The 13,543-nt window shown below is 47.3% G+C and overlaps 1 protein-coding gene and 1 long non-coding RNA gene across 2 annotated transcripts in view; both read left to right on the forward strand.

Moving 5' to 3' along the window:
* LOC124246495 (uncharacterized) overlaps positions 1 to 6,964 on the forward strand; it is a 32,564-nt gene extending 25,600 nt beyond the window's left edge. Inside the window, exons 3-4 of the long non-coding RNA XR_006890514.1 lie at positions 1,345 to 2,883; positions 4,277 to 6,964. This is a non-coding gene — a long non-coding RNA (uncharacterized LOC124246495). The remainder of the gene's footprint in view (positions 1 to 1,344; positions 2,884 to 4,276) is intronic.
* Positions 6,965 to 11,298: 4,334 nt separating this feature from the next.
* The window catches only part of RAB7A (RAB7A, member RAS oncogene family), a 56,924-nt gene continuing 54,679 nt past the window's right edge, over positions 11,299 to 13,543 (forward strand). The window contains exon 1 of the mRNA XM_046674660.1: positions 11,299 to 11,477. The gene's annotated coding sequence lies outside the window, so the exon portion shown is untranslated. The remainder of the gene's footprint in view (positions 11,478 to 13,543) is intronic.

The raw sequence follows: 13,543 nt of genomic DNA on the forward strand, positions 1-13,543 counted from the left end.
CAAGAAGAAATTCTAAATATGATGACAGTGTATCTTTTACACTTCTCTGAGACTAGCAAATGCTCCTCCTGAACAAAGAAAGAGCAGACTTCATTCTCAAAGCCTTCAGCAGGCAACATCTAGATATAATTCAATAATGCTTATTTTCATTGTCCTTATTTGACAGTTGTCTTCTGTATATGTCAAGAGAGACTCATTATCTCCTTATAATGGTGATACAAAGTTTTCTTAAAAAAATTTTTTTTTTAATCAGCTCCCTTTCCATAAATAGCAGTACTGATGGTGTGGGCTATGTGAAAAATAATGAAGGTGGTATGCAAACAATGGAATTTGAGGGAACACAGACCCCCAGGGAAAAAAATGTAAAAATTTTTGAAAATTTGTTAATTGGGTAAGGAATCTCAATGTCTTGTAGTACACATATGAAATATGCCTTGGGTAGCAGATTTCTTAATGACATTAAATATTTTTTGAAGTGTAGCATACATAGAGAAAAGATTTCAAGTTGTAAGTGTACAAATTGATGACATTCTCCCCAAATGGATCTATAATTGCCATGTGATTCCAGTCAATATTCTAGCAGAATTTTTTGTGGAAATTGCCAAGTTGATTCTAAAATTTATCTGGAAATGCAAATGACCGACAATGGCCAAGGCAGTCAGGAGAGGAAGAAGAAAGTTGGAGGACTTACACTGCCAGGTATCAGGACCGATTATGTAAGGATGGTAATTAATAGAGTGTGGTACTGGCAAAAAGATAGGCAAACAGATCAACAGAACATGGCAGAGTCTAGAAATAGACCCATAAATATACAGTCACCTGATTTATGACAAAGGGGATAGTGGAGAGCAGTGGGGAAAAGATGGTCTTTTTAATAAATGATGCAAGATCATGGCTGCCTCTCTGGCTGCACTCACTGATCATCGACATCCTCTGTGGGGCCTGAACTGCCACACAGGGCACACCTGTGCTCTCCATAGAGCCCTGTGGGGCCTGCCCAGAGCTCAGAACCACGGGGAGGGAGACCCAACTCGGGCTTGACCTCTTCCTGGCTGCCAGTTCCTGTGGAAAGTATACTCCGAATGCTCTTAAGGTCCCTCGGTTCCTTTGCCAGCCCTCCTGGGTGAGGAGCCAACAAGAGGGTGGTGATCTCCAGCCTCCACACTGACCCTGATGATCTTTACCTCCTGGTATTCATGTCCTTCTGTATCTCCTCTCACCCTGAATCAAAGCTGACCTGTATGACTAGTAGAAATTCTGGAGAGATGATGTTGTGTGACTTCTGAGGCTTGGTCATATCAGACATTACAGCTTCTATCTTGGCTCTTTGGATTGTTTTCTCAGGGGGAAGGCAGCTGCCATGTCATGAGGACCCTCAAACAGCCCTCTGGAGAGGCCCAGATGGAGAGAAACTAATATGTCAGCACCAATTTGCCAGCCATGTGAGCGAGCCACCTTGGAAGCAGGTTCTCCAGCCCCGGGCATGGCTTCAGATGATTCTAGCTGCCAGCCTTTGAGTCTTTCAGCTGAGCCCCAGACATCATGGAGTAGAGATAAAGCATGCAAGCTATGTCCGTCTAAACTTGTGGTCCACAGAAATCATGAAATAATACATGACTCTAGGCTTATAGCACTAAGCTTTGGGGCATTTTGTTTTGCAGTTATAGATAGCTAATACAGTAGCTCAACCCTGATGCCCTTCTGGACCAACCTCTTGACTCTGGGAAACTGAAACTCCTGCACATTAGCCTCACCCAAGCAGGTTTGCAGGCAGCTCCCCTGCAGCCTCTTCTTGTCCTTATGTCCCTCTCCTTTCCCTGTGCAGGGAGCAGAGGGTAGGATCAACGCACCTGCTCCCTAATCCGAGGTTTCAGTGGGAAATGAGATGCTCATCAATCCTGCTTGTAGTTCCCACCCCAGCTTTAAGAGTAAGTCTCATAGAGCCCCCGTCACCTTGGCAATGGTGGGGAAAAAAACACTCCCCATTGGACGTGTGACTACATGGATTCCTTCTCTCACCTCTTCCCACACTTTTGCTCGTAAGGGAGCGGGAGGGGAGGATGAGTGATTGTGGTAAGGCCAGTCCTGCCACTTCTCTGTACATTCCTGAGGCGGGGCCTGTTCTTGGCCCAATCTTAGCAGATGTTCTTAATCATTCTAAAATGTGAGGTCCTCAATGCTCTTTGTCCTCAGTTTTGGATCTTGATTGTCAATACTATACCAGGAAAACAGGCAAAGGCCCCGTCAACATAGGGATCAAAGGCATTCACGACCTACCATGACATGGTCTTTCTGCTCGAGTTTCTGTACTGCTTCTGCTTCCTTCTCTCCAACTCTGTTCTCTAGGAACACTGAACCATCAGCAGTTTCTGGAATGAGTTATGACATGCTCTCTCTTTTCTCCAAACGTTTGCACATAGTCGTCCCTCTGCTGGCAGTAATCTTCCTCTTCCTTTGCTCAGCAGATTTTTACTCATCTTGCATGAGTTACCTCAGCACTGCCTCCTCTGGGAAGCCCTCCTTGACTACTCTGTCTCCCAAGCTACATCAGGTGCCTCTCCTGCGCCACCCTAACTCCTTTGTTTCTTTTATCTAGCATTTATCATGCTGTATTTGTGGCAGAGGAAGAAAGCTGTCCACCAAAGTTCATTTCCCTCTTCCATAGCATACAGCTGTTGCTAGAAGGCAGCTGCCTAACCCAGTGCCCCGTTTCCCATCTCCTTTTGCATCTAGGTGTGCAGTATGACTAGCTCTTGCCAAAGCAATGTGAGCGGAAGTGACATGTCTCTACAAAGTTCTTCCCCTGCTACCAGCTGTATTTAGACAATGACAAGACCTTTGGGAATGGTGCTGCCACAAGGTGGAAAGAGCCCGGTATCCCAGGTCAGTGTATGGAGGAAAACCACCTGCTTCTACTTTGTTTCAGATCAAATTCATTTGGAGGCCTATTTGTTATAGCAGCTAGTGTTACCTTGCCTAATACGGTAGTATAATGGTGTGTTCACTCATGTATCCTTGCTAGACTAGTCTTAAAGGAAAACTGGGAGTTCTTTACGTGAAAGGAGAGGAACGGGGGACAGGAGGACAATGAATTTATCAGTCATTCAAAACTATTCACTGAGTATCTATCATGTCTCAGGCATGGTTCCAGGCATTGGAATTACAGCAGCAAACCAGATAGACAAGGTCCCTGCTCTCCCATGGCCGAAATTCTAGGGGGAGAAACAATGAACAAGTAAACAAATAATTACAGAGGATCATTTCTGAGAGAGGTGATATGAAAAAAACATTACAATGTAACAAGGTTATAGGATAAAAGTAACTGAGAAATAGCAGTAGACAGGGCCTCCCTGTAGTGTCATTTGAGTTAAGACTCAAAAGGTAAGAAGGATCCAGCCATGTAAAGATCTTTGGAATGGGGGAGGGGGGATTGTCCAAGAGAGGGGGACTAGAAGGACAATGAGGGGAGCAAGTTTGAGGTATTTGAGAGCAGGAAGAAGGCCAGTGTGATTGGAATGGATCGATCAGCGGAGAGCGAGCCTTGATGGGGACAGGGTCATTTGCCACCCCACTTTCCGGCTTTGTTTTCTCCATCACACTTATCACTATCTAATATGCTATAGATCTCCCTTATTTACATGGTTTCTTTCCTATGTCTGCCACTAGAATGTAAATTCCATTAAGGCAGGGATTTTTGTCTATTTTGTTTGCTGCTCTCTCTCCAGTGCTCAGAACAGTGCTTGCCACACAGTAAGTGTTCAAGCTAGGTTTGTTGAATGAATGAATAAGTGAAAGACAAAGGCCAGATGATGTAGGGCCTTGAAGGCAGTGGTAGCACCATCCTAGGCAAAGGGGATCAGAGGCACATACAGGGATGGGCATGTATTGGTTAGGTAAAGGCAGGACAAACCGCCCACAGCATTGTCAGGATAGAGCCAGAGGATGGCTTCAATCTGTAGAAAGAGTGACTGGACGGAAGGAGGGCTCCCTGGTCCCCATGGTGCTTATTAATCTGAAGTGTAAAGTCTAAAACAGTTAGGTGCAGTGGTCTGACGATGTGGGGCCAGGGAGACATTACCCACGTGAGAGAACATGGCAGGAATCCACAGCCAACAGGGGGATAGCAACCTCTTCTCCCAGCCCCATTAACTCCGTGTGGCAGGAGGCAGCTCTGAGACTCAGCCTCCTGTCTTCCAGGGTGACTGCAGTGACCTCTTGGCTCTGGTGTTACCACCTTGCCTTTCATAATGTCATTTGACCTTCTCATCCATTGTAGGCTGTCAGCGGGGGAGAAATTGTGATCTTCATTCCACAGAAGAGGAAACTGAGCCTGAGTTTTCATCAGGTCTCTTTTGGATGCAAGTGACAAAAATCTAACTTGAACTGCCTTGTCTTAGCTTGGCTCCCTAGAAAACAGAGGCTGAGACCAGGCTTAACATGCTGCCGCTTTATTGTGGAGGTCAATGCCTGGGCAGCAAGAGTGAAAGAAAAGGAGAAGTGAGGAAAGGACAGAGGGGAGAAGGGAAAACAAATATAAGGTAGTGTGTTATCAGAGTGGCCACAGAGTCAGCAAACCCAGATGCTTCCTGGGTCTCATACAGGGCTGCCAGCTCAATACAGGACACCCAGTTAAAACTGAATTCCAGATAAAGACAGTGTTTAGTAGGAGTATTTTTACTTGCTGATTCTGACAACTTTAGTCCCATGAGATGTCTCTAGGGCAGCCATGTGGAACAGTCCATGGGGGAAAGGGAAAAGCTCCTTCCCAAATCCCGAGTCCCCTTGGCCACCGTTTACCCCTGAGGATGTTTACTCTCCCCCATTTCTCGGCCCTATTCCCTGACTCTTCTGGGTAGTCACTAAGAGAGTCAAAGCCTCCTCTGTGAGTCCAGTCAGGTAGGCCCTGGGCCCTGAAGCTGTTGCAACTCCTGCTGAGACTAGCCCCTGGGTGAGGCTGTGACTTTCCCTTAAGCAACTGGTGAAGGCTGGAGGGTGAGGTGAAGATGGGGGTGGGACTGGGGGAGGGGCGTGGACTCAGGCATCGCTGGATACAAGGACCCACATTTTATCACTAAGACATGTCCCTCACCATCTCTGTTTTCCTCTGTTTTTACTTTAGCTTTGCTCTGGGTGACAAGAAGTCCCCCAGCAACTCTAGAGATGTCTTATTCTCTCTCCATAGAGAAAAAAGTCTTCTTCCAACAGATCTGCCTCCTCATACCCGCTAAAAGACCCAGACTTGAGAGTTATCAGCCCTGATTGCCTGGAGCTGGTCAAGTGCCCATCCCTGAAAGGGACATTGTGGGCAGAAGGCTGCAACGCAGCTTTGTGTTCAGGAGGGCTCTGGAAAGCAGCCTGTGGCTAGAGTTGTGGGAAGAGGAAAAGGATCTAGTGTGATGTGTGGTTCCCTTTTGTGGGTGCCCCCCCAGCCACACACACACACACACCTGGGACCTCCTGGAGCACAGGGACTGGCTGGTTAATCTCTGTGTCCCTAGGGTTGTCCTGGAAATTGAGGACTGATTACTTTTGAATGAATGAATGAATGAATGAACCTTTGTTTCTTTTACCACATCTAGCATAAAAGTGCCTAAAGCCACCACCTAAGATTTGTCTCACCTACTTACTGACATGTAACTTCAGTCATTCCCCTAGATGTGATGGAGCGCTTTGTAAATCACTTTCACATCTGATTCCCACAATAACTCAGAAAACTGGGGTTATTTACACCACTTTAGGATGAGGAAATTGCAGCCCAGAAGTGAGTTGCTCAAAGGCACAGGGGCTCCGGCTGGGTGCAAGAGGTCAGGGGAAGTACCAAGAAGGGAAGACTAGAGTGGGCATGGAGGGACAGACAGCCAGTGACTCCTGGATTAATAAAAACTGCTGAGGGAGGAACCCTCGGGCAAAACTGGCTATGTTTAAACAGCAAGCCCCAGAGAACTTCATAAATCATGCAGAGCTGTGTCAAAGAGAATAATTAAACATTTTACTCTGCTTTAAATTGTTCAATCATGTGGGGAGATTTGTCAATGTCCTATGGGGTGCTGGGGACATCGAGGTAGATCAGAGCAGGTACTGGTCCTTGAGGGGCCCCCCAGTCTAGGAAAGAAACAGATGAATAAGCAGACATAAAGCAAGCAGTGTCTTGGGGCTGTGCAGGGTCCTCCCAGGATTATAGGGGTCACCGTGGGAACAGGAGAAGAGAGGGTGTGGCCAGGAAAGCACTGTAGTGCTAGTGACTTGTGAAGGGAGACACATCTCACCTTGGACACGCACACATTCTCTGCTTAGAGCCTTCCAGGGCTTCTCATCACATGTGGTATATATTTCAAAGGCCTCACCATCACCTTTGAGACCCCATACAGCAGTCATATTGTTTACCCTCTGAAAAGGGCACTAGGCACTGGGATAGCTCATGCATGATGCCACTGGTTTGCTGATCTTGTTGGCTTGGGGCAGCACCCAGACACACATCTCCTCCAACTGCCACTGGATCTCCTCCTTCAGCTTCTCTGAATCCTGGGCCAAGCATGTGTGTAGCTCTGTGGTGAAGGCACCAGGTTCTGTGCTGCTGGTCACCCATGCATGGCACTGAAGTTGCAGGTGATGGGAGATAGACATGGGTTCCAATTGGTCCTCACGGGTTCTAGTTATCCTCATGGGGTCCAGTGTGTCATTGTTCTTATCCACATCCATCTTTTCTTCCTGACTGCTGGTCTGGCTGACCTGTAGTGACAGATGTTGGTCTCAATGCTGGACACAGAAGCAACAGCCTGCACAGACTTTCTACCAACTCCGACAATTGTGTAAAGTCTAACCCCTACCATTAATTTCTTATTCTAACTTCTCTGATTAAATCTTAACTGATATACTAGATAACTACATTTTTTGTTTGCTGAAGTATGTTCTTATTCCACCCTCACTTTTTTTTTCGAAAAAGGGAACATGTGGTATATAGTTTTCTGTATCATGCGTTATTACATAATAATACGTCTTGGAGATATTTCCACATCAATATATGGAGAATTCTCTCATTATTTTTTTATAGTTGAATAGTATTTAATTGACTCGATGTACCATACTTTAACTAGTTCCCCCCTGATGGAAATTTGAGTGAAATACTCATCTGTGTATGTGTGTGTGTGTTTACTCATACGTTGCGTACCACACAAAGTAGTAAGGACCTTGAGAGCAGAAGCTTTGTTTCTAAAGCCTAACACACAAATAGATTCTCAGTAAACACTTTATTGAAAGAATAAAACACTTCTACACTTTCTCCAGGGGTTATCTTATTCCCATCCATACCCATTACTACTCTCAACTCTCTATTTTCAGCCCAAGTTACTCTGAGGGACCCAAATAGCCAACTACCCCATCTCTGCCTCCACCCAATATATCTAATTGCCTCCTCCACATCTCCATTCAGATGTCCAACAGAGGTCCTCTGAGTCAGTATTTCCAGAACAGAATTTCTCACTCCTAACCTCCTTCAATTTGCCCCTCCTTCTAAGCTCCAATCTTCCCTCTCTCCCTCTGACCTCTCAAGCTCATCCAAATAGCACTAGATCCCATCCATGTCCCATCGATGTGACAAGCTTTCACATTTGATGTGACTTGTATGCATGGATCAGTAAGTCACAATCCATGCCATTCCCTCCCACTCTCTCCTCAAACCTGTTCTATTAAAGGTCTTTTATCTAACTGTTCCCTTCCCCTTCATTTTGTATGGGCTCTATTCTGGTTATCTATTGCTGTGTAACAGAGAAACCCAAAACATAGTGGCTTAAAACAAAAATTTATTAGCATTTCTTTGGTTCTGTAGGTTGGCAGAGTTCAACTGGGTAGTTCTCACCGGGGGCCTCTATGTCTGAAGTCAGCTTTTAGTTGGGGCTGCAGTTTCACATGGCTGGACATCCCAAATGGCCCAGTTACATGGCCAGTAGTTGATGCTGGCTGCCTACTGGGGGCTCACCTATACATGGTTTGGGCTTCGCACAGTGTGGAGGCTGGTTTTGAGAAGGAACTTCTACTACCTGAGCATTTCAAGAGTTCTGGGAAAAAGCTGTAAGGCTTCTTATGATCTAGCAGTGGAAGTCATAGGATATCACTTCTGCTACATTCTATTCATCAAACAAGTCAGTAAGTCCAACCCAAATTCAAAAGGGAGGAGGAGCAAAGAATTTACTGCCATCTTTAATGTACCATAGCCCACCTTCTGGACACAAATGATTTATATTTCTCCCATGTGCAAAATATACTTACATCCTCCCAAGGACCCTAAAAGGGTCATCCCAACACATCATTGGCTCATAATGGATCTTGTCATGTAAATCAAGTCCAGGTACCGATGAGGCTCCTCAGCTATGATTTCTCTCTCTCTCTCTCTTTTTTTTTTTTGGTGAGGGAGATTGGCTCTGAGCTAACATTTGTGCCAACCTTTCTCTACTTTTTGTATGTGGGACACCACCACAGAATGACTTGATGAGCAGCGTGTAGGTCCATGCCGGGGACCTGAACCTGCGAACCCTGGGCCACCAAAGCAGAGCATGCAATCTTAGCCACTGTGCCACGGGCCAACTCCCAGCTATGGTTTCTCAAGAACAGCTTCTTGAGTGCTGTTTCTCTTAATCTGAAGAAATGTGAGCCACAGACATGCTTTCTGCTCTTCACAGACTCAACAGAGTTGACAAGCATAAGATAACCAGAGCAGACACTTCTGTTCAAAAAGGGGAAAACAGGAGTGACACAGCTACTACTGGGTCATAGCAATTTTGAAATCCAGATAGGCACACATTGTCAGTTTTTTGACTAGGGTCCAATCCTGTTCCCTGGAAATGAGTCTCTGCAGCTTTTGACTCCACCTTCTTGTCTCATAGGTTTCTTCTGAGTTGTCCTTTCTTTTTCATAAGAAATATCCCATGATGGCATCTCAATATCCTTCTCAGTCTGCTTCTTAGAAGGCTTGGGGCTCACAGGCCTCCTTATTTTTGTGCTCTGCCTCTTCTTGTGTTCTCTAGTTGCCACTTTATCTTCAAACCAGCATTTTGAATGGCTGCAGGATGGGGTAGAATTGCCCTAATTCTTGGCCTTTGAGACTGAGTCCAATTTCCATTCTCCTTAATACTCTGTAAATGGTACTTACTGAGCACCTGCTGTGCCCCAGCACTATTCTAGGAATCATGGATATAGCAGTGAAAGAGACAGACAAGAATCCCTGCCCTTATGGAACGGTTTTTCAGTGGAGGAGATGGACGATAAGGAAATGAGCAATATAACGAAAGAACAAAGCAGGAAGGGAGAAAGCAAGGAGGTGTTTTGTGTCTAGTGATGTTAGGAAGGGGGACTTCAGTTTTAAACAGGGAGGGTCATTGTCACTGAGAAGATGACATTTCAGTCAAGACCTGAGGAAAGTGAGAGGGTGGCCACGTGGGAAGATAGAAAGAAATTCAACTGCAAAAGTCAGAGTTAGATATGTATCTTCTCTTTTCTTAAACTAGTATAGTTTGAGTAGACTGATCAGAGGGGACATTAGAAGGAGATGAGGACAGAGAGGTATTTGTGGGTCAGATGGGGTAGGACATTTTGCTTATAAGGCCTTTAGTTTTTACTCTGACCTATGGAAAGAGTTTGAGCAGGAGAATGACATAGTTTGACATTGTTACAGAATTACTCTGGCTGCTGTGTTGAGAATTGATAGGGGATGTGGTGGGAGCAGGAAACCAAGGTTGTTGCGATAATCCAGGTGAGAAGTGATGGAGGTTCAGACCAGACTGTAGTGGCAGAGATAGTAAGAAGTAGTCACATTCTGGATATCTTTTGAAGGCTATGGACAAGGGGTACAAGTAATAGAGAGGGGAGCTGAGTTAATTTCCTAGGACTGTGGTAACAAATCGCCACAAGCCTGGTGACTTAAAACAACAGAAATGTACCCTCTCAAATACGTCTCAAAGACAAAAGTCCAAAATCAAAGTGCTCCTGCCCCTTTGTTTTCCTCTTTCAGCTTCTGGTGGCTGTCAGCCTTCTTTGGCTTGTGGCTACTCACTCCAATTTCTGACTCCTTCTTTACATGGCCTTCTCTTCTCTGTGTGCCTCTTATGAGGACACTTGTCATTGGATTTAGTGCCCACCTGAACAATCCAGGATGATCTCATCTCGAGATCCTTAATTACATCTGCAAATGCTCTTTTTCCAAATCAGGTCACATCCACATATTCCAGTTTGTGGACATATCTTTTTAGGGGTCACTATTCAACCCACTACAGGAGTCAAGAATGATTCCAAAGTTTTTGGACCAAGAAACCGAAAGAATGAAGTTTGTATGAACCACGATAGGAAAAGAGTATGAGAAGAACGTGTTGTTGAAGATGGAGATAAAGTTCTGAGTTGGTCTTAATGTGTTCAGATGGAGCTGGTCCTTGGTAGGGTGCCCTACCCTCCTGAGAGCTCTACAGGGTATGACTTTATTGCGTCCTTTTTGGTAGCAAGCTCAGAGAGCCTTGAGTTCTTTTTGTACTTTCTTGGACTCTCTCTTCTGCTAAAGTGTTCTGGTGTGGTCTAACTCACCTGGGTGTCTCTATCACCCTGCTACACAATTGGTGCAGTAAGCTGCCGTCTACTAGAAAGATCACACACATTGACATTAGACAGACCTTAGTTTACATCCCTGGTCTACCCCTTTGTGCTGGGTCCCAGTTCCCTATTTGCAAAATGGTGAAAATAATCTTTCCTTAAGTGGTTAAAGTAAGGACAAATGGAGACGACCCAAAGATGTAGTATGGGTGCGCAGCAGGTGCTCAGTAAATTTGAGTGCCCTTCCTTACCCTGCTATGAATTTATCAAATAACCACTGTCCTGTCTCCCACTACTCAATAATTTCTCCCAGGGAGAGCCCGTTCCTAGAGCAAGCTTTATTGATCCTGAAGAGCTCAGGATACATAGTAGGACTACTTGGTTGACTGATCAGTGCCTTCTCGAGAGGGACACTACTGGAAGGGCCAGTTTACCTTTGTCTTCTCTCCCCTGGCATTCTTTATTCCGGGCAAACAGGGCATGGCTGAGGCATGGGTTCGTGGGTTCAACATGGCGCCGTCCTGCTCCTTGCATGAGCCTCAAAGATGGCAACAAGCACTTGGAGGCAGACATGTTTGCACCACGTGACCCGGACCCTGGCCGGAGGCAGCCCGAACGTGACGCAAGGTTGAGGCGGGGCTCCTCCCCCGCACCCTTGGCGTCGAACGTCTCGTGACAGGTACTTCCGCTCGGGGCGGCGGCGGTGGCGGAAGTGGGAGCGGAGCTGGAGTCTTGGCCATAAAGCCCGAGGCGGCGGCAGCGGCGGCGTTGGAGGCTTGGGGAGCGTGGAGGAGTCCCCTGCGACCGGAACTTGGACTTGTCTGCCCCTTGTCCGCTTTTGCATCTTATTCTCGGCGGGAGCCCTCGCGACGCGCCCGGCCCGGAGCCCCAGCGGAGAGGCCGCGGTGAGCGGCGGGCCCAGCCCGGCCGGCGGCCTGGCCCCATCCCCCTCCGCGGCCCTGGGGCGCAGGGCCTCGCGTCGGCCCTCTGTTGGGCAGGTTGCGGGCCTAGCCTAGGCCTCGCGGGGCGGCTGCGTCGCTCGGGGCTCGGGAGCAGGCCGGGCCGCGCCCGGCGGAGAGGTCAGAGGTCCCCGGGTGTGCCCTGCAGCCGGGGTGCCGACCCGGGCCGGCGGTCGCGGACGCCCTGTCTATTGGCGGCGTCAGGACGGGAGACTGGAGGTTTTCTGACTCGGGCGGCCGCTGGGCCCTGGAGCTCCCGGGAGCGGCGAGCCGGAGGGTGTCGGGGCCGACCCCGCCCGCCGCCGGTGGGGGACTCGGGCGCCCAGGGCCGAGCCGGCCCCAGCCGTCGCTTCAGGTGGACAGCCTGCCCTGTCAGGGAGAGGGTTCCCGGGCGGCCGCCGAGTCGCGGCGTGAGTCAGGTCACGTGCAGCGTCACCTGGGAGACGCCCCCGGCTCCGGGGGAGGGAGCTTCTGTCGCCAGCGTGTTAGGGTGAATCCTGGAGGAAGTTCTCCAAGTTCCTGGGGAAGGATGGTGGTTGGCTGTAGAGCTGTGTTTGAATTCCGACCGCCCAGGGGGCCCCTTAACTGCATTCAGTTCAGGCTTGAAACGTAAGGGTGCGTAAAAGTGGGGAAATTGAGAATAATAGCAAACATTTGAGCGCTTGTTGTATGCTGGACAGCATGGCGAGGCGTTTACACAGATTATGTTTGATTCTCAGAACAGCCCTCTGAAATAATATCATTACGGCCATTTATAGATAGGGAAATCACAGAACGGAGAGGTTAAGTCATTTGTCCAAGGTCACACACCTGGTAGGTTGTGGAGCAGATTCAAGCCCAGGCACTGAGACTCGAGAGGTGGGACTTCAGATGCCCCTGAAGCTTGGGATTTATCTTTCACCACCTGGTACCTCCGCCTCTTTCTGGCGATGTCACTTGAAAGCCTCTTCTGGTAACATTAGTTCCAACGTAAAGCCGGAAGACGTTCCGTTGGCGGTTGTGACTTGACATACCCAGTGCGGGTAGATGAGGAGCTCTAGAACTCTATAGCGAATTTCAAACTTAATTGAAGTTTGAAAAATTTTGTTACTTAAATCTTTTGTCAAATGCGTGAGGCCTGGCAGTCCTGCCACGTGAACCTTTCTTAAAACTAGTGCATGGGTGTCCAGCCCGTTGGTTCTTTCTTGTTGAGAATAGTGTATCTTGTCTTTGGATTCCAAGAGAACAGGCCCTTGTCTCCTCCTTGTGACTGAGGCAGCTGATGAGCCGCATGACTTCTCATCCATGGATTAATAAAGTCTCCTGTTAGTGTGTTTCCCTCTTCAGATTTGGGAAGAGTTTGTTCAGATTTGAGTGTAAGAACTGGAAAGTGAGTTGTGAGTATTTCTCCTGAAGATACTCTTCCCGTTAAACCTTGGTGCTCACAACCCTGTTGTGTTCTCATTTTTCTTTTTTTTCCTCAACTTTGCTACCCAGCCTAATGTATTTAAGTGAGTAATCGGTACAGTAGCCTTAACAAGAGAGTAATGTTGAGCACTTTTTCATTCATTCACCAAGTGTTTTGAGTGTCTACCATGTATCAGGCATTGTTGGAATTTGACTCGGGGACATAGGCATGGTTCCTGTCCTCAAGGAATTTAAAAATGCTGAGTGATCCTGGCCGGGAATTCTGTCGTGGAATGGCTTGGTGGTGGAACTTGAGGCTCTTGGAAAGAGGAGTTAGTTCTCAACTCTGCAAGTGAATCCTTAGCAGTGCGGACAGGCTGGTGGTGTGCTAACTTGAGGGCGTTGTTAATTTTAACAACAGCATTTGTGTGGTTGGCTCTTGAAGAGAGGGCAGAGATAATGTTACAGTTTCTAATTGATCATGTCTTTTGAAGAGTAGCCTTCAACACGAGTTTCTCCCTTTGCTCTAGGGGCATTTTTTTGCTCACTCAAAAGGGGGTTGGCGTCACTGCCATTTTACACTGCAAATGTTAGCTGTTGCAGCGCTCTTTGAGCAAAGGCACATT

The sequence above is a fragment of the Equus quagga genome, chromosome 1 (assembly GCF_021613505.1).
Source record: "Equus quagga isolate Etosha38 chromosome 1, UCLA_HA_Equagga_1.0, whole genome shotgun sequence".
In the NCBI taxonomy this organism is placed as follows: domain Eukaryota; kingdom Metazoa; phylum Chordata; class Mammalia; order Perissodactyla; family Equidae; genus Equus; species Equus quagga.